Source organism: Protopterus annectens, chromosome 5.part0, assembly GCF_019279795.1.
Source record: "Protopterus annectens isolate FY-2018-M chromosome 5.part0, PAN1.0, whole genome shotgun sequence".
NCBI lineage: Eukaryota > Metazoa > Chordata > Ceratodontiformes > Protopteridae > Protopterus > Protopterus annectens.
In genome coordinates, this window is record NC_056735.1 from 527,869,513 (window position 1) to 527,895,648 (window position 26,136).

General features: G+C 41.2%; 1 protein-coding gene across 1 annotated transcript in view; it reads right to left on the reverse strand.

The window, feature by feature from the left end:
- GBE1 (1,4-alpha-glucan branching enzyme 1) overlaps positions 1-26,136 on the reverse strand; it is a 1,706,938-nt gene that overhangs the window by 1,438,595 nt on the left and 242,207 nt on the right. The window lies entirely within an intron of this gene.

Consider the following 26,136-nt stretch of genomic DNA (forward strand, 5'->3'; position numbering starts at 1 on the left):
ATGAGAATGGGAGGAGTGACCAAAATCAATTTTACAGCAAGGGCGGGCAATTTCCAAAGTCCCCAACTAAAAATACACCTGGGTAGGAGGAAGGGAAAAACAAAACAAAATGCATACAGTATGGTGGTTCTTTTGGCTTTTCCCGGATAGGGGTCGCCACAGCGGAACTCCGGTCCGCTAATGACTGGCAGTAGATTTTTTACGGGTGCCATGGTGCCAGCTCGACGACCAACCTTCAACGAAGGCACACCCATTCTACGCATGTCTTTCAAACGCCACTCAACCACAGAAAGGACATGCAGACAACACAAAAGGCACTCCAGCCGAGAATGGAACAGGAGAACCTCTTGCTGTGAAGCAACAACGCTACCACTGCACCACCGTGGCTTAAACAATGCATACAGAATACAGGGGACAAATGCATAAATGCAGTACAGTACAATCAAGTACAAAAAAAAATACCCATTAGTTGGTATATTAGATGGTTATAGCATCCAACAAAGTCAAGTCGTCCTCTGTGTACAAATTTTAGAGTGCAAGTGTTTGCACTACTAGTATATCTGAGAAAAATAAGCCTCAGACAATTGGATCTATATTATATACATATTTTAATTTGTGTGTGTGTGTTTGTATTACACACATACCACGAAACTTATATCCTTGGTGATGTGAATATTGACTGGAATAAAATCAATTGCCCCTCTCCCTCCCTATCCATTAACCTCTGTAACATCACTCAAATAATACTCTCCATCACTCGACCTAACAAAATAAACCCTCCCAGATCCACTATAGATTAGATCCTAGTCTGAGATACAAATAAACCAATTCTGGCACAATTCCTGATACCTTTAGTGACCACCTCCCAGCCTTCATGCATCACTCAAGTAGTTCCTCCCCACACCAGCATCAATACATTCAAACTTGAAACCTCAGTAGCTTCAACCCAACTACTTTCTCAAATACTTTCAAACAAATGAACTGGCAAATTCTAAACATCCTTCCTCTTGACAAGGCTATAGAATACTTCCAACTCTGTCTTCCTTGATACTTTAAACTCACTAGTCCCACTAAGAAACAAATGGATAAAAACTGATCCTTGGCTATCCAAAGAGACAAAACAGATTAGGCATTAGAGACAAACTATGGAAGCTTTATCAAAACAATAAACTGGCCAATACCTTGCTCCAATATAAACAGCTCCGCAACTGTGCAAAACGACTCATCACCAAAGACAAAAAAATTCTGCTATATCAAACTTCAGTCCAATAACACTAAAAACCCAAAAAAATTCTGGAACTCAAACTCAATCTAATCCAGGCTCTAAGAATAATCCCTGTCCTGACCAAAGTAAATCTGACCTCTAACTAGGCTCTGAATTTAACTCATTTTTCATAGAAACTATTACTACCCTCACCAAGACATTTCCCAATAATAACCCAACTGCTCTACACTCTCCCCCTTCTCACACACCTCATCAGTTTGAGCTCAAACCCATCTCCACTAACTTTATAAAAAAAAAAGATCTGTCCAAACTTAAACCTTGCTCTAATGCTCCCGACAATATTCCCTCTTCCTTCTTAAATGTGCTGCTGATGGGCATTGCTCTCCCAATCAGCATCATTATCAACTGATCCATAGAAGAATCCTACGTCTCCAAATGCTTTTATAGCAAGTTATCGAAAGTTTAATCGAATTAGTAAAGGTCGAACTTTATTGATCGATTAAGTAAAACATCCAATAACATAAAAAAAAAGTAAAAAAAACTAAATGGCGTAGGCAGGGGGCAGGGCAAGCCCCCCTGCACCCCCCACACCCCCCTAAATATACCAACTCAGAAACCACACTACACTGAGGTAAACGAAAATCTCCCCTTTCAGTTTACTTGCACGATGTTCTTCATTTTCAATATTGTCGTGCCGACAATATCAGACTCGATATGGTCATCTTAAGACAGAATGAATTCGATCCCCCCCCCCAAAAAAAACTCTGGCACTCAGCTTATATTCTTCCTCTTCATAAAGGAAGAATAAATACCAGCATCTCAAACTTTCGCCCCATTGCTTTGCTCTCACCAATCTCCAAAATCCTAGAAAAATGCATCCACCTCCAACTTGTGCCTTTCCTGACCCAAAACAATCTTCACTCCTACCTAGCATGGCTTCCATCCAGGCCATAGCACAATAACTGCTCTACACTCTTTCCTAGAAACTGTTAATCAAGCCCGAGATTGAGGACACTGTGTCTACGGTTTTACTCTGTCGAAAGCCTTTGATACTGTTTCCACAAGCACATTCTCTGTCATCTCTCAAACCTTAATCTCTCACATAATGCTTTATCCTGGTTTTCCAGCTATCAGACAGATCACAGGCAATCAAATGGAAGAAACTCCAGCTCTTCCTTCCCACCCCAACTGGCATACCACAGGGATCCATCCTTGGGCCAATGCTTTACATCAATAACTTTCACACTGCTATTCCTGAAGCTAAAATCATTCAATACACAGACGATTCAACCTTAGTCTGCTCTGCCTCAAACCTCTGAATTGCTGACTAAAACCCAAACTGCCTTCTCAACAACTGAAAAAGTACAGTTTTGTACCTACCATAAATGTAGATGTTCGAAGATCCACATTGCTGCAGTCCTAACACTTGGGTAGTCCGCTGTCCCAGTCGGCCCGAATACCAAAGTATAAGGCTGACGTCGGTCAAGGCGCATTTGACTGACATCAGGACGTCAGGGTACAAATGCGCATGACCGACGTCATATCCTCAGTCTTTTCTTGCCCCAGATGTCAGAAGACCCTAAAAAGATAAGGCCAAAACCAACAAACACCAAACACTCCTGTACCTAATATATGTACAATATATACAAATTTTCAAAAATAGAACCCCACCCACACAACCACCCCTAAACACAGAGGGAAGGAGGGAGTTGGACTGCAGCAATGTGGATCTTGAACATCTACATTTATGGTAGGTACAAAACTGTACTATGTTCTTCATCTCACATTGCTGCAGTCCTAACACTTGGGTAGAATCCCAAAGCAGAGGTAAGGGAGGATGGCTAAACTATAATGAAGCAGGAGCTGCCAAAATGCCCTGCAACACAGCAGTGGCAAAACCAGCCCTGGATTTAGAATAGAGAGGAAGGTGGTAATGCTTGGAGAAAGTATGCACTGAACTCCAAGTAGCTGCCTTCAAAATATCCTTAGTTGCCACCCCCCTTAGAAATGCTGTTGAAGTGGCAGTAGCCCTCGTGGAATGAGGCCTAATCCCAGCTGGAATCTCCTTGCCATGATGGGAATAACAGAATGCAATGCAAAACCCAATCCACTTAGATATAGTTTGTTTTGACACAGGCTTGCCCTGGGAACTCAAAGCAAAAGAAACAAACAACTGCTGAGACTGCCTAAAATCCCTAGTCCTGCTTAAATAATAGCATAACTGCCTGTGCACGTCTAAAGTGTGCAAAATCTTTTCCCCCTTATTTTGGGGATCTGCATAAAAAGTAGGCAAATGAATAGTTTGGTTTAAAGCCACACTAGAAACCACCTTAGGCATAAATGAAGGATTAGTACATAATGATACCCTATCCTTATGGAAAATCAAATCTGGCTCAACCGCCATAAGGGCCTGCAATTCAGAAACCCTTCTTGCAGAAGTAATGGCCAACAAAAAAGCAGTCTTCCATGACAAGTATTTCAATTCAGCACTAGCAGGCTCAAAAGGTTGTAGAGTAAGTTTCTCCAACACAAAATTGAGGTCCCAAGCAGGAGTAGGAGCTCACGTGGGGGTCTTATATTCTTTGCGCCTCTAAGAAATTGCTTGAACAAAGGATGAGAAAACAATGGTGGGTCACAATCATAGTGAGCTGAAATTGCTGCAGCATGAATCTTAATGGAAGAGAAAGACAAACCTTTGTCCAATAACTCAGTAAGATATTGAAGAGCCACACTCAAATTAGGCTCAGAAACATCCAAATCCTTTGCTGCACTCCAAAATAAAATCTCTTCCATTTTCTGCATACACTTGTACTAGGTCTTCTGGCTTCCATAATCACATTCAAAACTTGTTGAGGAAGTTGAGACCTGCTGTGGTTCAAAACAGAATATGCCAGGCTGTTGGATGAAGAGAGTGAAGCTTGACATTGAGAAGATGACCGTCCCTCTGAGACAAAAGGTGTGGAATTAAAGGTAAAGGCCATGGAGGCTTCCTTACCAGATTCCTCAGTAATGGGTACCAGTGTTGCCGAGGCCAATCTGGAGCTATCAAAATCATCCTTGGCTTGTCTTGTCTGACCTTTAGGAGTACCTTTGGGAGGAGAGGCAGAGGTGGAAAGGCATACACATGAAGATTTTCCCAACTGAACGTAAGAGCATCCACTTTCCAAGCTGTGTGATGAAACCTTTTCGTGCAAAACTTTGGCAGCTGGTGGTTTAGTGGAGAAGCGAACAGATCTATGTCTGGAGTTCCCAGGACACTGTCAATTGTCGAAATACATGAAGATCCAGTTTCCACTCGTGGGGATCCATGATTTGCCTGCTTAACACATCTGCTAAGGAGTTCTGTGCTCCTGGCAGAAACCTTGCCTGTAGATTTAGCTGCAAGCTGAGCGCAGTCTCCCACAAAATCATTGCTTGCCTGCATAGAGGATAAGAATGTGTTCCCCTTGCTTGTTGATGTACCACATGACAGTTGTGTTGTCTGTTAGAATCAACACCTGCCCAGGAAGAAGTAACTCCTTGAAAGCCATTAATGCAAACTGGACTGCTAACATCTCCTTCATGTTGATATGTAGATGCTGTAGTCTGGCAGGCCACTTGTCCTGTATCCACTTTCCATTCAGATGAGCTCCCCAAGCTATGTCTGAGGCATCTGTCGTTAGAATCTGACTCGCCTCTGGCCGGGTCACAGAGAGTCCCTTGTTTAGGTGACATTCCTGAGCCCACCACAAAAATTCCTTTTGAATGCAAGGTATTATTGGAATGACAGTGTCCAAATCCTGGCAGTGCTGTGTCCATACATTTTTTAGATACCATTGCAGCTTCCTCATATGCAGTTTGGCATTGGGAAGCACCAGAATACAAGATGCCATGAACCCTAATGCTTGAAGGACTGTCCTTGCAGTCAGCATGGACTGATGAGATAGTTGATGGAAGTAAAGGGATAGACTCTCTTGTTTGTCCGGGGTTAAAAAGGCCATCTGGGCTGCTGTATTCAGTCTCACACCCAGAAAGCACATGTCTTGAGAGGGTACTAGACTGGACTTTATTTCGTTCACAGAATACCCCAGGCATCTTAGCACTGCTATCACATATTCCAGATGCTGAAGAAGCTCGTCCTTTTCTTGAGCCAGAATCAGGCAGTCGTCCAAGTAAGGATAGATTTGTATTCCTTTTAGCCTGAAAAAAGCTACAACTGGAGCCAGAACTTTTGTGAATACTCTGGGCAGTAGATAAGCCAAAGGGCAATGCAGAGAACTGATAATGTGAATTTCCAGCTCGAAAACGCAGATACTTCCTGCAACTGAGTCTGATAGGCACATGAAGGTAAGCCTCCTTGAGATCTAAAGTTACCATCCAGTGATCTTTGCCCAGCAGAGGTAAAAGCTGTTGTAACGTCAACATTTTGAACTTGGGAATGTCCAAATAAGTGTTGAGGATAGACAAATCCAAAATTGGTCGCCACGTGTTCCCCTTTTTTGGTACTAGGAACAGGCGAGAATAAAATCCTAGGCCCCTTTCTGGCACAGGAACCGGCTGAATGGCCCCTATCTGGAGCAACAGAGAAATTTGCTTGTGAGCCTCTTTTCTTTGTATAGGAGGAATGTCTGGCATGCCTTTGAAAGGAGGCAAGGTATGGAAATAAAACCTGTAACCGTGGTGAACGATATCCAATACCCATCTGTCTTGGGTAATAACACTCCAATTTTCTTTGAAAAGTGCCAGCCTACTTCCCAAAGGTGCTGCCAGACGAGAAGGCTCTGGCAGCTGAAAAGGCAAGTCATTGGGTCTGCTTACGAAAGGACTGACCCCTGCCCTCACCAGAAGACTGGGCAGGCGAACTGCCTGTTCTAGGCCTAAAAGAACCTTGAGCTCTGCCCCTACCACGTCTAGATCTACCCCTAGACTGAGAATCATAAGAAGGATAAGTCCACCCCTTAGTAGGCCAATTTCTACTAAACTTTGGAGGCTGAACCTGCAAAAAATCTTTAACAGTCTGCATAGACTTAGCCTTGTCCTCCATTTTCTTTAAAACTGCTTCCACAGGCGCACCAAATAACACATCAGATTGTAAAGGAGCATCTAAAATCCTTGTCTTTACATGTTCAGCTAAATTCTGATCCCTCAGCCAGGCGTGCCTCGAAGAACAGAACCAGTGGCTGCCACCCTCAAGAGGCCTGTACAACATCAAAACCACATTGCAAGGAATGCTTACCCACCTGTTCAGAAACATGAACCAAATCCTGCAACTCTTTACACTCAATACCTTCCGCCAGAGCATCCACCTTAGACTTCAATTGTGAAAGGAGAAAATTTTGGTATTTCAACATGTGAAACTGGCAATTCAAAGCCCTCATGGCTAAAGTGGAAGAAGTATACACCTTTTTCCCCCATCTATCCAAAGCCCTTGCCTCTATCAGAAGGAACAGGATTTTTAACAACAGAAGCCTTAACACCTTTAGGGCCCTGAGAAACAGTTTCTGGGTCTGCCCTAGGACTCTTAAAAAGCTACTCATGAGCTTCAGGCACCCTATAATACCTGTCCGGTTTAACTGGGGCAGGAGGCAAAGAATCAGGGTTCAGGGAAGCCTCTGCAAAAACATCCTCTACCACATCCAGAACAGGAGGTATAGCTAAAGGCCTATGCTGGGGTAGAAACAAAAATTCCCTAAGCCTTTTCCTAGAATCAGAGAAATCTTGACCTTCCCATTTAAAATGCTCCCTCATGGAATGAAGAGTCTCTGAAAAAGAAAAATCCTCAGGAGGAGAAGCAGGTAGAGTCATCCACATCAGAATCAGAATAAGGAGGATACTCCTGCAAGTCTTCAGCCGAAGACTCAGAAGCCTCCGAACACTGCTCAAAACTCTCAAGCTCAGGTTCCACCCTAGGCCTCTTATCAGGGGGGGGGGTAAAGAACCTCTAATCATAGTAATCAAATCTTCTGCCATTTTAAGCATATGTTTCTTAGGCAGAGACCCTGAAGAACTAGGGAGACCCCCACTGAAGTTAACCCTGGCCGGCCTCTAGAAGGAGCCTTGGAAACAGAAGGGAGGGCCTACCCACCTTAGAAAGGGAGGGAGAACAGCTACCTGAGAAGCCCCTTCAGCCTGGCCTACCTCCTGAGAGGACACATCTTGTAACAGTAAAGTCTCTCCCTGAGAATCCAGAGGAACTTCTGGTAGAACCACCGGCTCCACCGAGCCTCTAAAGAACCGGCGTCCGGGACAGACGGTTCTTCCACCCTAGGCTTCGCTGCTTTGTCTTTGCGCTTTTTAGACGAAGCGGGCGTCGGAGCATCCGACGGCATGTTGTAATTACAAAGCTTCCCAAAAACTAACCTGGCACAATCTAATCTTCTCTTAATAGTGCGTTTGTTAAATCTAGCACAAGAGCGACAGCCAACAACGTCGTGCTCAGGCCCTAAGCAAGGTATACACAAAGTATGGTAATCTCTATGAGGTATCAACAGTTATTCACTTTTTCTGACATCCGGTTAAATACTGAGGCAAGAAAAAAACAAAATATTCCCCAACGGGGTACTTAGCCAACTTTGATTCGGTCTGAAACTCCGACTTCAGAAAATTTCAGAACGCCAACCTGCACTCGCAATACTGCTTCTGCATCGGACCATGCGGCAAAAAAGACTGAGGATATGACGTCGGTCATGCGCATTTGTACCCTGACGTCCTGATGTCAGTCAAATGCGCCTTGACCGACGTCAGCCTTATACTTTGGTATTCGGGCCGACTGGGACAGCGGACTACCCAAGTGTTAGGACTGCAGCAATGTGAGATGAAGAACATCTGGATGTGCCAAAACAACCTTTCTCTCAATGCAAATAAATCAAAGATTCTACTATTCCCTCCCATAAAGACCCTCTCCTATGATAAAAACTTCAACCAACTCACCTATAGAAGTGGTCCCCTCTGCCAAACTACTTGGCATTACTGTAGATGAACACCAAGTTTGATATTCATATTCAACAAAATATTAATAAAACCCACCAAAAGCTAGGTATGCTGTATAGGAATAATCGCTTTCTCTCCAACTCTAGCAGGCAAACTCTGGCCTCGACTTATCTTCTTCCTTATTATACGAAGCCCCTCTCCTAACCAACCTGCTCTCCTCTATCACCTCTAAACTAGAAAACTGCTACAACAAAATCTCTAAATTTGCCTCTAAATCTAAACATACCACCCATCACTACCTAACCCTACAATCCCTGAATTGGCTTTAACTCCCAAACTACCTAGACTAGCTCCAACTCACTAGTGCATATACATTCATATTTCACCTAACAAAATGAACCGCTCTAACATCTTTCCCCCTTATACACCCAACAGAGATCTCGGATCTGAACATCAGAACTTACTTACTATCCATAAACCTAAACATCCTGCTGGCCAACTTCTCCCATCTTTCTTACTAGGCAAAAAATGGAATTCCCTTCCCTCCACACTAAGAATCATACCAAACTCAGAAAACTTCAAAACCCAACTATTCAAACACCAATCCACTAAATGGAAATGTACCTGCCTTCACCCAACCTAATCCAAGGGGGTTCTCTCTCTCTGGTTCCCAAGCTCTACAACTCCCATAGTTATCTTCCTATGATCCTGTCTAAGCTCTCAGCAATTTCTATAGCTTCTCTCTAAGCTCTCAACTCCTCCTACAGCTACCCTCACACAGCCCAACCTTGTAAATATTTTAAGCAGCATTCTGTTGATGTGTGTATACAAAGCATATTTACATTTTCTTTAAAGGTTTGTATGTAAACTGTTTCCACACCTAACACATTTGTTTTCCTCAAATGAAACTGTATGATCCCTACCTGCAAGCTTAATGAATTTGTTAACTATGCATGATATTGAATGCATTTATGAGTAACTATTCTACATAAGGTTATCTTAAATATTAACCATCAGTTGTATCTAAATTGTATAATGCATCTTGGAGCTTTTCTCCCTGGGCCTCCACTGAATAAGTGTCAATTCGACCCAGTGGACTTCCCTGGTAACTAACTAGATAACGCACACAATGTATACAAAGTCAGAATTGTGGAGAGCAACTATAGGGTTCCTATTACATGAACAAACTTTTCAAAGTTCGAATGTCATATGGTCACCATATGATCGAAGTTTGAAGATTAAATGTAATGGTGCAGTATTGTGCAGAACGGGAGAATTTCCCTTTTCTGCACTGAAGTGCGATCTCAGAGTTGGTATATTTAAGTAGGGGGGCACAGCCCTCCACGTAGTGGGTGCAGGGGGGCTTGCTGCTCGAGCGTTAAGATAGGTTTTATTTATTTTTTTATATTATATATTCGAAGTTTCAAACTTCGATCATATGTTGTCAAACATATGGGATTCGAAGTTTTGAAACTTCGAATATATAATATAGACCTTAAACTATAGCATGTTAGAATTTCTACATAATACTGCATGGTCCCTTATCAAACAGGTATTTCATATAATGTGAGAGAGGTCCAGGATGCAATTCTTATTTTTAGGGACAGGGAGTCATGATTTCCCTTACCCCCAAGGTGTTATGTGGGTGGTTGCATACAAATTCAATGGTTGCACAAGGGGGTGTAGAGCATGAGGCTTGCCCTCCTTCAGAAACATTTTAGTTATTTTGTACATGTAGCTTCATTAAGCTGTGTTCCACAGTTTACCTTTCACGGTTAATTTTACTGCATTGTTCGGCACACAGTGTATACTACACATGCACACCATTTGCACTAACTTAATTCCCCTGTCCAAGGCCTTCGGTGAGGAGGTAAGAATATAGAAAAAAAAAATTTGAAAAAAATCACACCGTAGACACTTGTGAAGACATCTACTCTTTACTGGTGACTCAAGTACCTCGGCGTAACCAAGCCTTCAAAGGAATAACTTCACCATTAAGGATGTCGAATTATACAAGATAATCAATTAACAAATACAAATTGAATTACCAAATACACATTGGAATTAAATTACCACTCAAATGTATTACCACAGACTGAAGCTTGTGAAGTTAACATTTGCATACCTATGCTAATGTCTTATGTATGAAATTCACCACTTAATAAAACCAACATATAAAATTACACCTGTGAAAATTCACATAATGTTGAATTAATATATTATTTGCTCATAAACATACCTTAAATATGGTGAATTTACAACTTATGACGATGCACAATTGTTGAACTCAAGCATTTAAATCTACTTCAATGTTCATACCATTGGGCCACATCTTATCAAAATTAATGATATATCTAGTCTCCATTCTCAGCAGATCCCTCACTAGATCAAAACCTAGTTGCTCTGATCCCTTGGCTAGCACACTGAAAATTAAACTATCCATAGAACCCCCATGCTTGGTATGAAAATGAAGAGCTACCAGACTATCAACTCTGGCATTTCTGATGTCACCTAAATGTTCCATAATCCTTCTCTTTACTGGTCTTTTGGTCTGGCCTATATACCATATAGGCGGTGCACAATTGCACCCTAGAATATATACCGTCCATGGAGTATCACAGCTAAAATGACCACAAGAATTGTACCTTTTGCCATTTATTCTTTCACCATCTAAGTTCCTTATCCTACTACACACCTTACATCTGCCACATGCAAAGGAACCCTTAGTTTGATTTAAATATCCATGTGGACTGTTCAAAATCTTTTAAATTGAGAAACTTGCCAAAAGAAAAAGTAACCTTGTCAGGAAAAAGATGTCCTACCTCACTGTCTTGTTTGATCATGGGCCAAAAATGAATAACTAATTCACGAATAACCCAAGAAAAATCTGAATATTTTTTAACAAAAAATATACCCTTTACTGTTTCTCTTGGTTCTCTGACCCAAGATCTCTTCCCTGTTCTCCTCTGTGTAGTATCACCTACTAACTGTGTAAACTCAAATGCTTTTCTTTCAGCCTCATGTACAACAGCCACAGGATAGCCTCGTGTTAACAACTTTTGTCCGACTTTGGCAAATTCTCCCTTTAGCTGTGATTTGTCAAATGTATTGTTGGCAATACGTTTAAATTCTCCATGGGGAAGTGCCCTCAACAAATGAGTAGGGTGCATACTGTCAGCAAAAAGAAAATTATTCACCAAGATAAGAATATAGCAAACTGTTATAAAGGTGAAAAATGAATACATTAAACACTGTCATGCATACACCCACTCAGCTTAGCATCATCCACTTAAAACATTTCCCCACTCATGCATTCCCCAAACAGATTGTGTTCTCGAAATTAATGCCCGCTTCCGGCACAGGATGTAGTACCTGTAATTGTAAGCATCTCTGAACATCATATGGTTATGGTACCATTTATGTGGTGAAGGGTCTCAAAGTAAATGCTGATTAAGCTGCCAGTATTCAGTGTGCACATTGCATGTAGCATCAGAAGTGATCATAAGTCATACGGCCTTTCGTTTAAGACATGGTTCAGCTGCAGACTCAGGAAAACCTCTTCTCCAGGGTAATTAATCCAAACTGGAAAATGTGAATCCATAAATTCACTATACCCTTCTCTGCAGAGAAGCCTAAAAAGGTGCAGTGTGCTACATTCCTGCACACCACAGAAAAGTCCAGGCATCTCTGTCAAAAGTCAACGACCCAACACTGTTCAGATAAAAGCAGAGACTCAAGTTAATTTATAACTTAACTGTGGTCTTAAGATTAGACATTGGCAGACAGTAATGTTTTGCCTACAGACAGCATAAAAGTAGAAAGCTAGTAACATGTACACTGCTTACTTACTGTGTTAGAAATTGCTTACATGAGAGCTTAAAAGTAAATACAGGAAGCATTCCAGGTAGTAGATCCAAAAATTGTGCCTTTGATGCTCAGTCTTCCAACTTTTCAAAGGCTTGGGATGGTGAAAAATTTACAGCATAAATGAATAATTAGTTTATGGATTCTATGAAAAGATGTAGATTTATGATATGCTAAAACAGTATGGAGATATGGACCATTTACAACGAACTTGTCATATCACAGCAGATGAATAGTGCATGCTTCAAGGAAATGCTAAGCAGCTTGGAGAAAATCTCTCTAGACTGAATGGGAATGATTTAGAAACAGACTGCCCAATGAATGGGCAAGCAGAGTGGTTACTGCTGAAACAAGATTAATAGCTTGTTGATTCAGTACATGCACACAAAGACAGCACTGTCAGATTTAAGTGGCATGTCTCATATGCCAGCCGTGAATGTAGTTTTCTGTGCTTGCTGCTATTCCTCGTGGATTCTTGAGAGCAAAAATTCTTTGTTCTGTACCATTAATTTGCTTATGGGAAGGTATACATCTCTGGTGTTTACCATCAAACTCATGGGGTCAGGAAACCAAAGGACAATCATTTTGATAGCTGCCAAGAGTAATCCCCCCTTGCAGTACCTGTTGCAGTGATTGTCCCTGGGTCTGCACCTTCAAGACTCTCAGTTGAAGATTTTATTGTAGTGGTCCTCGAACTGACTGTTCAATCGTTTCCCCAAATGTGATGGTCCTAGAGTTAAAGTAAACCTATTTCTGAGACCTGTACCAGATTCATCAGCATTCTAAGCATTTGAGACATGCTACACAAACTGAATATGATGCTGTAAATTTAACTGATATAACAGTGTTATGTCAGAGCAAACATGATCCACAGCTGTTGATTAAAACAAAGCCTGAAGTAGTGCAAAATCAGTTTTAACATCTGAAGGACTAACAGAACAGAGAAAAGTTATGAGCAATAGAATAAATCTCCACTGGATACCAAGAAATCTCACTACAGTTTATGAGAAGTTAAAAGCACACATGTATATCCAAATGTCTGCATGTCAGTCAATACAATTCTTGTTACATTACGTCTATATGCCATCCAGAAGGGAACTGATGCAATTCTGGTAGCTAAGGTTCTAGTTCCATAAGCAACTGGTTTAACAGAATGCCAGAACCTAACTTAACATACAAAAATGCAACTTCTATTATACATATGTGAAGAGTTGTATTTACAGTAGGAAAGGATTGTTACAGACAAACCACTTGCAACATACATTGCAAGTCATTGCACTGACTTCAAAGAAATGTACTTTTAGAATCCTAACAACTCTGACATCCAAGCCAGGAAAATTAATTAATATAGTGAATACACCAAGTGACTTGGCAAAGCAGCAAGGGTCGACTAGAGTTCACAACTGACAGTGCAAAAAGAAATTACTGTATCATGAGCAACCAGGGAATGCAAACGTTTTCATAAGTGGCTATGACAAGGGCATTCTTAAATTCTATGAGTAAAGGAAGCAATGCAGCTACACTATTTGAAGAGAGCAGTTACATGCAAGTCTGGACATTTTAGATGATTTGACACCACTATCAGCCTTAGATTTGACACCACTATCAGCCTTAGATTTGACACCACTATCAGCCTTAGATGATTTGACACCACTATCAGCCTTAGATGATTTGACACCACTATCAGCCTTAGGGAAGGAAAGCAGTCAAGAGGGTACTGAGTCGTATTCAGGAATGGTGAAGAGTAGAGAGCCTGTGATGTGTTACGCTAGCCAGTAACATCAGTACAAACATGAACATTTTAGGACTGGGATTCTGATCATGCTTTTAATTATGCAACAGAAGGGATTTCTTATACAGGTCCAAGAGGACCATGGAATGAAACAAACATTTGAATTTAACAGATACAACAAGCAGAGTTGTAATTAATGCACTAAATACCATGTTTTCAAGGCAAGAGTATGCCGGTGTAATACCAAAAAATGGTCCAGATTATCCAGCACAGAATGCAAGATTTACTCAGGGTGATAGTTCCATAAAGTTACCTTTAGTTCTAAAGCAATGAAAGCCACACTAGTGCAGCTGAACCACAAACCAAATTGCATCCCCCCACCCAAAAAAAATAGACTATTTTGTGATTAATGTATTACTCCATAACACCTTCCAGCTTTGGACTTCATAAGAACTAAAACCAATAAAAATCCATTAAAGGATACAACCTTTATAGTCACAATTTCACTTGAACAATTAGTCTTACAAATACCCGTGATTTGACATCATCCTTCACTGAGGTAGAGAACTGGCTAAACTACGAACTAATACTAAACCCCCAAAAACTCAGCTAATACTATTCCACCCAACCAAACACTGCAACGCCACCTTTACCATCATGTCTACCAATGGCACCCTCATCACTCCAGTAACTGAGGCTAATCTCTTAGGCATCACTATTGATCACCAACTTAAATACAACAAGCACATATCCCAAACCATCTCTCAAGTCCATAAAAAACTAGGTTGCCTACATCATTGCAAACTATTCCTAACCCCCTGAGACTAGAATAGTCACAACTCATCTCTTAACACTACTTTACGCCTCTCCAGTTCTCACCAATATTAACTAAACCAACCTGAGCAAACTCTCTACATGCTACAATAAAATACCTAGGTTCACTGCCAATAGATCACATTCCCACCATTGCCTAACCCTAACTAAACTGCACTGATTAGAATTTCCAAACCTCCTACGCTACCACCAACTGATCACAGCCCATCAAATTCTCTTCCATCCAGGGAGGTGCCCTGCCCTTGCAGTCATACTAAACTTTCACAACCCTAAAAAGGGAGCTACGTTCATGCATAAAAAACCTGATTGAAGTTAATCCATGCAATAACAGTTCTGGGGAGGCCTTATTCTCCCATGATGTTGCCAAAGCATGGAACACCCTCCCACCTGAACTCCGGCTACAAAGTCACACAGGCACCTTTAAAGGCCTTCTTAAATTACACCTCAATACTAACCCTCTCTGCAACTGCAAAGACCCCACCCCCTTGAAGATCCACTTTTCCATATGTAGGTGACCCGTTGAAGCCTTTAATGAATACACTATACTCACCTGAAATGTACTTTTTGTATATATTGTAAATAATGGTACTAACTCCAGAGTATCTTATTGTTCTACATAATTGTTTTTTGTACTTCATTGTTGCTCTTATTTTGTATGCAAGTTTTGTTATCTAAAGCATGTATGTACACTTACTTCTTTGGAGCTTTTCTCCCCAGGCCTCCACTGAAAAAGGACACATGATGTCCAGTTGGACTGATCCTGGTAAAAATAAATGTTAAATAAATAAATCAAAAGTACAAAAATACTACATGCACAATATGTACACAATATATGTTCTAATGAGGTAAAATACAATTAAATAAAATTGAATGGCATTAAATATCAAATCATTTTAAGGCACTCTGTAGTAAACCCAACTTTAACACTATTTATACAAATGTGTATATAAATGAGCAAATACACATAATTATGCAATATCAAAACTGATGCAATGTAACGAAATCAGTCCATAGTAACATTATACAAAAAAATACAATTTTGAAGACCAAAGCTTTAAAACACTCGTGAGAGGGGATGGACTGAGTGACAGTACATCATTAACATGAATTACTATAAACTAGAACATAATAAACTGGAACATTTAAAAAGGTACAGAAGCTCAAATGTCTAGAGCATTATTACCATTTTTATTCTTTATCATGAAGGTGCTCAGATACATTGCAGAATTTTCATTCATTTATCCCTGCAAACCTTTACATGTAGGACACAACTAAGGCTAAACATGCCAAGTCTTTGGTAACATAATTACTACTACCTGGATAAAGAACCATATTACTTCCTATATGCACCTTTTCAGTTTCCAGAATGCACGGTCATTGATTGCAATAGCCACACTTCTTGACACCGTTATGGGAAGAACATCTTTATCCTTGTGTTCCTTTGACAAATTCTTGATATTTCTCCCTTATACCAATAGCTTATCACCTAACAAGCGAGGCATTTCTGGGTTATTCTTCATAATAAACCAGTTTTTAGATTTTTTTTTTTTTATATCTTACTACAACTCATTAAATTCAAACACCATGGCCCTAATACAGTCTTAACATTTGATGTTTTAGTTCCTATACCCAAGTTACTGCACCACCAATATTCGGAAATCGTTGAGTACCTTCTATTCAATAATTTGTCCTTTCAAGTAACATCGCAAAGTCTGATACTATGCTACTCTTACCTCCCTTTCACCAGGCTCCTCAAACTGGAGAGGATGGCAAATATTAAAATGTAAGCAACTGTTGGAGGTACTTTTTCTATAAAACCATTAGAAATTGTTACATCCAAGTAATTTATAGAAACATTTATAAATGTGCAAATTTAAAAATACTGAATATACAGTGACCCTAACAAATTAAGTCATTAATTTTATTTTATGTATCCTGTTATAATATAATCTTAAAAAAAGAAAAGTTTAAAAATCTCTCCATCAAAATTAAGAATTGCTTTTCTTAACTATTTCTTTTAAAAGCTAAATGTCTTTTGCTGTTAAAGCATAATATTCAAGAGAGTGTCTAATTAAATAACTAAATCTTGCTCACAAAGGTAAAAAAAAAATCTATGACATCCAATACGTGGCCCACACATTTGAACTTTGTTTCTCCAAAAATTTTCCTAAAATCTTTCAGCAAAGTAGCTACTTACTCCAATAAGGGCTTTTTCTGCTAATACATGCTTGCCAAGGGGTGCATTTTTGATCCCACATGCATTTAAGGTCTGAAAGACAGCTGTTATACATTTTTGTGGATCTTCGATATCTCAAAAATAGATGGAATAAGAGAACTTGAGTTAAATCAAAAAACTGTGCAAGGATGGGGTAATAACTTTGAAACAAGCAACCTAGAAACAGATCAAACTGTTTAAGCAATGTTGATTCTGTTTCAAGAATTTCAGTGTCATGCAAAATTCTATATATTGCACTGACAATTCCCCGCTTATCAGGTTTCATTATCCTGATAGAAGAATCTTTTGCCAAAGAATTAAACATACTGCTTATCCTGTTAAATTAAAAATTGTACTTTCCAACACGTTGCATATGGAAATCACTCTCTCAGGCTCTCAGATAGTAAAAATTACAGAATTCAATGGGAGAAATATAAATGTTATATTTTTTTTTAAACTAACCATATCTCCAGATTCTTTACATTTTGCATGTCTAAACTGCCAAGCCCATCTCAACTGCCTGACAGAAAGTTTGAATTTAATCAATTTGGCTGGGTCTCCAGGAATTTTAGTAGGAGCAAAACAGACTTCAAATAAAACCGAAAAAGTTCTTAAGTCAACATGCCACCCCTATATTGTTAGTTTAGAAAAAAAATCTGATCTTACCAAATCGTTCTTACCCCCCCCCCATGTTTCGTCTGCTTTGGTTTGGTGCCACTGGGGGTGGTTTTGCTTCTCCTGCAAGTAATTAGCCACTCTCCTCCTGGACTGTTCTCTCTGATCTGCATTGGGGGGGTTCTACATGATCAGCCATTTGAACAGAATCTTGAACATGTTCTCCTTACGGAGTTCAGTTGAGCCAGGTCTTAAGAGAAGCATCCCCCTAACCCCCCGGTGCAACACTAAATTGCTATTGAAGTTTACCTTCCCTAGAGATGTAACAGGGTATATGATCAGTTTCATATGCAACAGCTCTTAAGGAATGTATAAAGAAAAAGCTTTTAACAGTTTCACAATGTTAATATACCTTACAGAATACATTAACATGTTTCTGTAGGTGCCAAACAGTAAATTAATATTAAGGTTGCTCATTTCATCTCGCAGTCTTTCCCCTGCAATGGTCATTTTCTCTTAGTACAAGTTTCATTCCATGCCTACCAAACGTATGAATAAGCTCAGAACATAATGCTGAGAAAACAGAAATCCGATTTAGAAATTTCCACATCTGCAGTCTCAAGGAACATATTTCTTATTAGATTCAATAATATGAGCATTATCCATTTATAATATCCTATATTTCATTAGTATAGTCTCAAACATTTCTACTTGTTTAGAGAGGGAACACCAAACTCCCACCTTGTTGATTTGGACCAGAAGAGGTAGATTTCTTAAACCAAGACTCTAAACCATGTCATAATTGGTGTCCACTTCTTGAACTGGACAAATTTTTCATTCAACTTTAAAGAATCGTGTCCACTATCAAAGGCACTTTTCTCTATCACCATTACCAGGGGATGCATTCATTTCAGCTTGAATATTAACATGGTCTGTTCCACAACTATTACTACCATCACAATTGTTAAGGTTGACATTACTCTTGCCAATACACAAGGCTAACTTTGGAAAGTCACAGGCAAAAGGTGAACAATACAAATAACTGTTAATGCTATTCATACCTTTGTGGGACAAGTCTCTCTTGGATGCCATAGATGCCAAGATAGACTTTCTGGCCATTGGAATCTACTGGGGAAACAATATTTGGAAGTAGCAGACTCAGCGCCCACCTGTTGCAACAGCCACGTCAATTCTCCAGTCAGCCTTGTGATGTTTTGGGTTTGCTTTTTTCTCACAGGCATGCCTACTGCTTCAGGAAAGTTTTCCATATCACAGTACCAAGACAACCAATAAAAAGCAAAATAACTAGTGTGACAAAAAAAAAAAAAAAAACCACACTAGTGTAGCTGAACCAAAGAGAACCACATTGGGGGGGGGTCCTTTAGTTCTAACTGCCCACACTGTTGGCCATGTCTAGAGGAAAAGATGGACTATTAAACTGGCTTGCAGATATCAGATTACAGAACACTATCAAACCAGTGACTGATGGGCTGCAGATCAAGAATAGAATTCCTACGTTTTCTTACTAATATCTTACGATCCAAGTTACATGCAGCAATCTGAAGTAAATCTGGCCTAGAAAAAAATATATACACCGCAAGTAGGCTACAGGGCAAGAATGTTTAAATACTCAAAGCTCCTTACTAAAAACATCAGGGATGGGTGATAGTAAAGTATTACATTCCAAATTTTGTTCAAAATGAGAATGGCAAATTGCTTAAAACAGCTTAGAGTTCTGTGATACCCTACAAAATTGACCATACAAAGGAACCACTTTTTCAGGACACAATGCTCAGACACATGCTACACGTTTGCAGATAGATGCTGGTCGAGGGTTTCCATTACACCTGACATACTGGGCACCAATATCCGTACTTTTCAAAATTCCCCGTTTGTTGCATTTTTTTTCCAATGCAGCCATCTGTAGTCTTCATAACACTTAACTCCTCCATGCTTTCACACTGAATGCAGCTCTTCAGCACCTCAGTCTCTAATTTTACCCTTCTTAATGTTCATAACCATGAACAAGATTTCAAAGGTAAAGACAAAAAATATCAGCCACAGCCAGAATACTTTAACCACAAATACATTTAAAGATATAGGCTAACCTGAACTTGACAAATTCAAATGAATGCAATTCAATAAATAAAAGTAATATAGTGGCACACATTATATATATTGGTTAAAAAATATATGTAGATTGTGAAACCAGTTAAGAGTGGGGGTGTTGTCATTATGAGCAGAATTGATTATTTTGTTAAAATGTTTACAGATGCACGTTTGTAGGCGTTTTCATTAGAAAGCAACTTAAAGTAGATTAATATTGCTTTTGCGAAATTTTATTTTGATGCAACAAAACAAAACAGATCAGAAGCACTGAAGGGAATGGATTTTCTAAGCTTCAGCCCAAAAAGCAAAATGCTTTTCTTCCAGGTACAGTCCTTTTGCGATGCTGAAATTATCTGGATAACATCCTCAGACAGGGGAGGATCCATGCCCATTACTGGAAATACAGGAATTAAACAGTTAACTTTAGATTGCATAGACTTGGGTGAAGCTTCCCGAATAGATGAGGCAGCAGATCTAGGAGCCAAGTAGGCTCCTCAATGTGAGGTATTAGTAGAGGAAATCAAAGTTTTTCTGGGCCAGTAGGAAACAAATATCAACATTGCTCTACACCATTCCACTTTCTACAAGAATCTGGGTATCAGGGGCAGAGGGTAAATATAACCCAGCCAATGGGGATGCACAAGCCAGTGCATTTCTTTGTGCCGGTCCCAAGCCCGGATAAATAGGGAGGGTTCAGTCAGGAAGGGCATCTGGTGTAAAATTTTAACGACTGCCACCAGTACTGTTGGCCAACAGGGTGCTGGTGGAAATTGGGCTACTGTTGGCCGAAGGAGGAGAAGAGGGAAAAGGCATGCCCGAAGGCAGGTAAAGGCTAAGACTGTGATAGTGAGGGTCGGAACTTTGAATGTTGGCAGTATGACTGGTATAGGGAGAGCGCTAGCTGATATGATGGACCGAAGGAAGGTTCGTATATTGTGTGTGCAAGAGACCAGATGGAAGGGGAGCAAGGCTAGGTGCATCGGGGGTGGGTTCATATTGTTTTATCATGGTGTGGATGGGAGGAGAAATGGCGTTGGGGTTATCCTGAAGGAACAGTATGCAGAGAGTGTTTTGGAGGTGAAAAGTGTCTCGGATAGAGTGATGTTTATGAAGCTGGAAATGTATGGTGTAACGATGAATGTTGTTAGTGCATATGCTCCAAAGTTGGGTGTGCGATGGATAAGAAATAAAAATTCTGTAGTGAGTAGGATGAAGTGGTGATTACTGTACCCAAAGGTGAGAGACTGGTGATTGGAGCGGATTTCAATAGGCATGTTGGTGAAGGGAATAGAGGGGATGAGGAAGTGATGGGTAGGTACGGTGTTAAGCAAAGGAATGCAGAAGGTCAAATGGTAGTAGATTTTACAAAAAGGATGGACATGGCTGTACATATTTTAAGAAGATGGAGGAGCATAGGGTGACATACAAGAGTGGAGGAAGATGCACACAGGTGGATTATATCTTATGTAGAAGGGCCAGTCTGTAGAAGATTGGAGACTGTAAAGTGGTGGCAGGGGAAAGTGTAGTTAGGCAGCAGAGGATGGTGGTTTGTAGGATGACATTGGTGATCAAGAGGAGGAAGAGTGTGAGGGCAGCACCAAGGATCAAATGGTGGAAATTGAAAAAGGATAATTGTGAGGTGGAGTTCTGGGAAGAGTTAAGACAGGCACTGGGTGGCAGTGAAGAGTTACCGAATAGCTGGGTAACTACAGCAGAGCTAGTAAGAGAGATGGCTAGAAAGGTGCTTGGTGTGATATCTGGAAAGAGGAAGGAGGACCAGGTGACCTGGTGGTGGAATGAAGTAGTATAGGAGAGTATACAGAGAAAGAGGTTGGTGAAGAAGTGGGATTGTCAGAGAGATGAAGAAAGTAGACTAATATAAGGAGATGAGGTGCATGGCAAAGAGAGAGGTGGCGAAGGCTAAGGATAAGGCGTATGAAGAGTTGTATGAAAGGTTGGACACTAAGGAGGGAGAAAAGGACCTGTACCGATTGGCTAGAGAGAGGGACCGAGCTAGTAAAGATGTGCAGCAGGTAAGGGTGATAAAGGATAATGAGGGAAATGTACTCGCAAGCGAGGAGAGTGTGTTGAGCAGATGGAACTTTGAGGGGTTGATGAATGAAGAGAATGAGAGGGAGAGAAGGTTGGATGATGTGTGGATAGTGAACCATAAAGTGCAGTGGATTAGCAAGGAGGAAGTAAGGATAGCTAATGAAGAGGATGAAGAGTGGAAAGGCTGTTGGTCCAGATGTCATACCTTGATGGCAATGCTCAGATCTGCTCTGAGCTACAACAGAATGGCATTCAATATACTGATCCAAAGGATATTGCCAATATCCTGGCAGATCGATTTAGTGCCAACTTCACCCCCGTCACCCCCTAAAGGGCCCATATCAATATCAAAAGATTGCCAAATTCAGGTAATCACGGCCATACAGGTAGAAACCGCACTCTCCAAAGCTAAGAATACAGCATCCATGGGACCAGATTATATCCCAGGCTGTGTACTACATGAACTACAAAATGAACTGGCACCTCACCTAAGTGTCATGTTTAATCATAGCCTCACCTCAGGCTTCGTGCCCACTGAGTAGCACACAGCTACAGTTATCCCGCTCCACAAGGGAGGATCCACCTTGGATCCCCAGAACTACTGTCCCTGACAAGCCTGATCTGCAAGGGCATGGAACACATTATCATGGAACTTATAAACAAAGACATTGGCAACCTTCAAACACTGAACCCCACCCAGTTTGGGTTTGTGAAGGGCTGATCTTGTCTCCTGAATCGGACTGACTTCTTTGAATCAGTCTTCAGAGCTGTGGACGAGGGTAAGGCGGTCCACACAGCCTATCTGGACCTTGCCAAGGCCTTCAACACCATCCCCCACTCTGGAATCATAGATAAACTTACTAAACTGGGCATAAATCCCCAAGTCACTCGATGGGTTGCCAACTGGTTTAATGACAGAACCCAGACTGTAAAAGTAGCAGACTCCAAATCCAGCTCCTTACAAGTGGACTACCTCCGGGTTCAGTCCTGGGACCACTCTTGTTTGGCATCTACTTCTCTGAAGTACAGGCCAACACTAAGGGACTCTGGCCAACAAAGTTCGCAGATGACTGCAAACTGGGAGCCATTATTGAATCCCCAAATGATGTGGATATTCTACAAAAGGGCCCTACAGAAACAGATGCCTGGTGCCAGAGCCATGGGCGCAAGCGTAATGCCAAGAAATGTATAGTTCTCCCCTTTAGAAAAAAACATGTATCCATGAATTATCACATAGGTGGCAGGACACTAAACATCGAAAGTGTCATGAGAGACTTGGGGACACAGGTGGACAGTGGTCTCACTTTCGATAACATCGCCACAACAGTCAGGAAATCCTATGTGGCACACCTCATCACTAAGGGCTTTTCATCCAGAAAAAAGGAGGTCATTGTCCCACTGTACTCATCTCTCAGACAAATTATAGGAGTATAATGCCCAGTTTGGTATGTACCTCACAAGACATCTGCAACAGCTGGAAAGGCCACAAATACCGCACTAAAAGAATCACAGGCCTAAATCAGATGCCCTATGCTGACAGTCTAAACAAAAAAATTCCAGCTATACTCTGTGGCATATCATCTACTCAGAGGCGATCCCTGCTTAACATACAAGGCCATGTCAAACCCTCAGCTGTTGGACATGCTCCACTTAAAAAAAATCCCAATCCCTCAGAGCCACACGCTCCAGGGATCTAAACCTTGTCATCACAATGAATAAAACATGCTGGAGGGATAGGTTCCTGACCCAGAGACTCCCAATACTTTGGAATAGACTGCCCATACATGTCTGCAGAGCGCCTCATTGGCCCTCTTCAAAAGGAACCTTGATGACTGGATGGGAGATGGGAAATTCACCCCAGGGATCATTTCAGTTGCCCTGCTAGACAGGGGTCCAGAGAAGTAAATATTGTGGGAAGAAATATCCAGGGAATTGTTATGGCTAGGCTTCCATAGGCCTTAGGGCTGATAGCCTAGTACCAACCTATGAACCCGGGAAAGCATGGGAGGTGTTTAGGTGAAATGGCAGTGGTGTTTTTAACTAGATTGTTTAATGAAATCTTGGAAAGTGAGAGGATGCCTGAGGAATAGAGAAAATGTTTTGGTACCAATTTTTAAGAATAAGGGTGATGTGGAAAGCTGTAGTAACTACAGAGGGATTAAATTAATCAGTCACAGCATGAAGTTATGGGAAAGAGTAGTGGAAGCTAGGTTAAGAAGCAAGGTGATTATTAGTGATCAGCAGTATGGTTTCATGCCAGGGAAGAGCACTACAGATGCAATGTTTGCTCTGAGAGTGTTGATGAGAAGTACAGAGAAGGACAGAAGGAGTTGCATTGTGTCTTTGTGGACTTGGAGAAAGCATATGACAGGCTGCCTACAGAGGAGTTGTGGTATTGTATGAGGAAGTCAGGAGTGTCAGAGAAGTATGTAAGAGTGGTACAGGATTGGATATGCACGAGGGTAGTGTGACAGCGGTGAGGTCTGCGGTGGAAGTGACGGATGCATTTAAGGTGGAGGTGTGATTACATCAAGGGTCAGCTTTGAGCCCTTTCTTATTTGCAATGGTAATGGGCAGGTTGACAGACGAGATCAGACAGGAGTCCCCATGGACTATGATGTTTGCAGATGACATTGTCATCTGTAGTGAGAGTAGGGAACAGGTGGAGGAGACCCTGGAGAGGTGGAGATATGCTCTAGAGAGAACAGAAATGAAGGTCTGCAGGACTAAGACAGAATATGTGTGTGTGAATGAGAGGGAGGATAAAGGAATGGTGAGTATGCAGGGAGTAGAGGTGGTGAAGGTGGATGAGTACAAGTACTTGGGATCAACAGTTCAGAGTAATGGTGAGTGTGGAAGAGAGGTGAAGAAGAGAGTACAGGCAGGATGGAGTGGGTGGAGAAGGGAGTGTCTGGAGTGATTTGTGACAGACTAGTACCATTAAGAGTGAAAGGGGAGGTCTACAAGAGGGTAGAAACCAGCTATGTTATATGGGTTGGAGACAGTGGCATTGACAAAAAGGCAGGAGTCAGAGCTTGAAGTGGCAGAGCTGAAGATGTTAAGACTTGCACTGGGTGTGACGTGGATAGACAGGATTAGGAATAAGTATATTAGAGGGTCAGCCCAGGTTGGAAGGTTTTGAGACAAAGCCAGAAGGCAAGATTACGTTGGTTTGGACATGTGCTGAAGAGGGATGCAGAGTATATTGGGAAAAAGATGCTAAGGATGAAGCTGCCAGGTAACAGGAAAAGAGGAAGGCCTAAGATAAGGTTTATGGATGTGGTGAGAGGACATGCAGGTGGTTGCTGTGACAAAGCAAGATGCAGAGGACAGGAAGAAATGGAAACAGTTGATCCGCTGTGGCGACCCCCAACGGGAGTAGCCGAAAGAAGGGACAGAGGGGAAATATACACAAGGCACCCCAGCAGACCACTGCTCAACCAGGGCATCCTTTGGGGACTACCCATCTTTGGTAATAAACATGAAGAAGGTGGTGCATTCAGTGTTAGAGTGAGATTGCAGCATGGCTGGCCAAAGCAGTTGAATATGTTTTAAGCTACTGCTGCATTCAAGAACTATTGAGGCATCAGGATGGATCTGTTGAACTTGTACGCAAGGCAGTTGCATTTTCTAGGAATGTTTTTCTAGAAAGTAATGAGTCCATTGCCAAAGTCACTGCTTACAACATAACAGATAGGACTTGTGTGGTATAGCAACAAGTGGGCGATCCAAAAATCACTGTCAGTTTGAACGGAAATCACACCTAAAGGGAGGAGGATCATGAAGCTCCTGCAACATGAGAACTGCCCTGTAACATCCCATACACACTGGACCATCCCATTTTGAAATTGACCCCCTCCTCCCCAAAAGGAGGAGCATCTATTGTGACTAGTGCCAGAGGGGAGAAGAGACAAAGGGTCTTCTGTACGGACACGTGGGGAGGTGATGTAACATTTTAAATGCTCCCTATAACAGTTCATTATGCTGGTGGGGAAAAATGCGATCCAAGAGTAGAGACTACCGAGCTCTTATAACATTGCAAATTTTCATGTGATACTAAGCAAACTGAACTAGTAGAATGGGGGATGCCATTAAGTCAACCACGCAAAGAATTAGTACAGCAGGTGGATTGTTGCATCGAAGTAGTCCCTGAATCAAACTGTGTAGGATCTAAACAAGGTCTTAAAAGGGGAGAGACTTGTGCTTTATATTGTATTCAGTTGGCAACTGATGAATGGTTTTGGCAGGTTGCAGGTTTGATTTCTCCATGTTGAGGGCTGTCACCAAGGATAGTCTTCATTAGACTAACATCATGGTGGTCAGGAGCCAATTTTCCAAATATGCAAATACTCTGATCCCTTGTAATCCCAAGTGGGATGCAACTACTGCCATGCACGTGAACACCTAGTGGGGCTGTGGCATGACAGAATGGCAGGTCTCTGCACTGGTAATAATTGGCCCTAACTCACAAGTGAAGGAATTGCCTGGATGCTTTGGCAATCTTGATGTGTATTCTAGTGTCCCGTAGATCTTCAAAGTAATTTCACTGAAAACATGACAGAGCAGTCGCTGTGCAGTCTA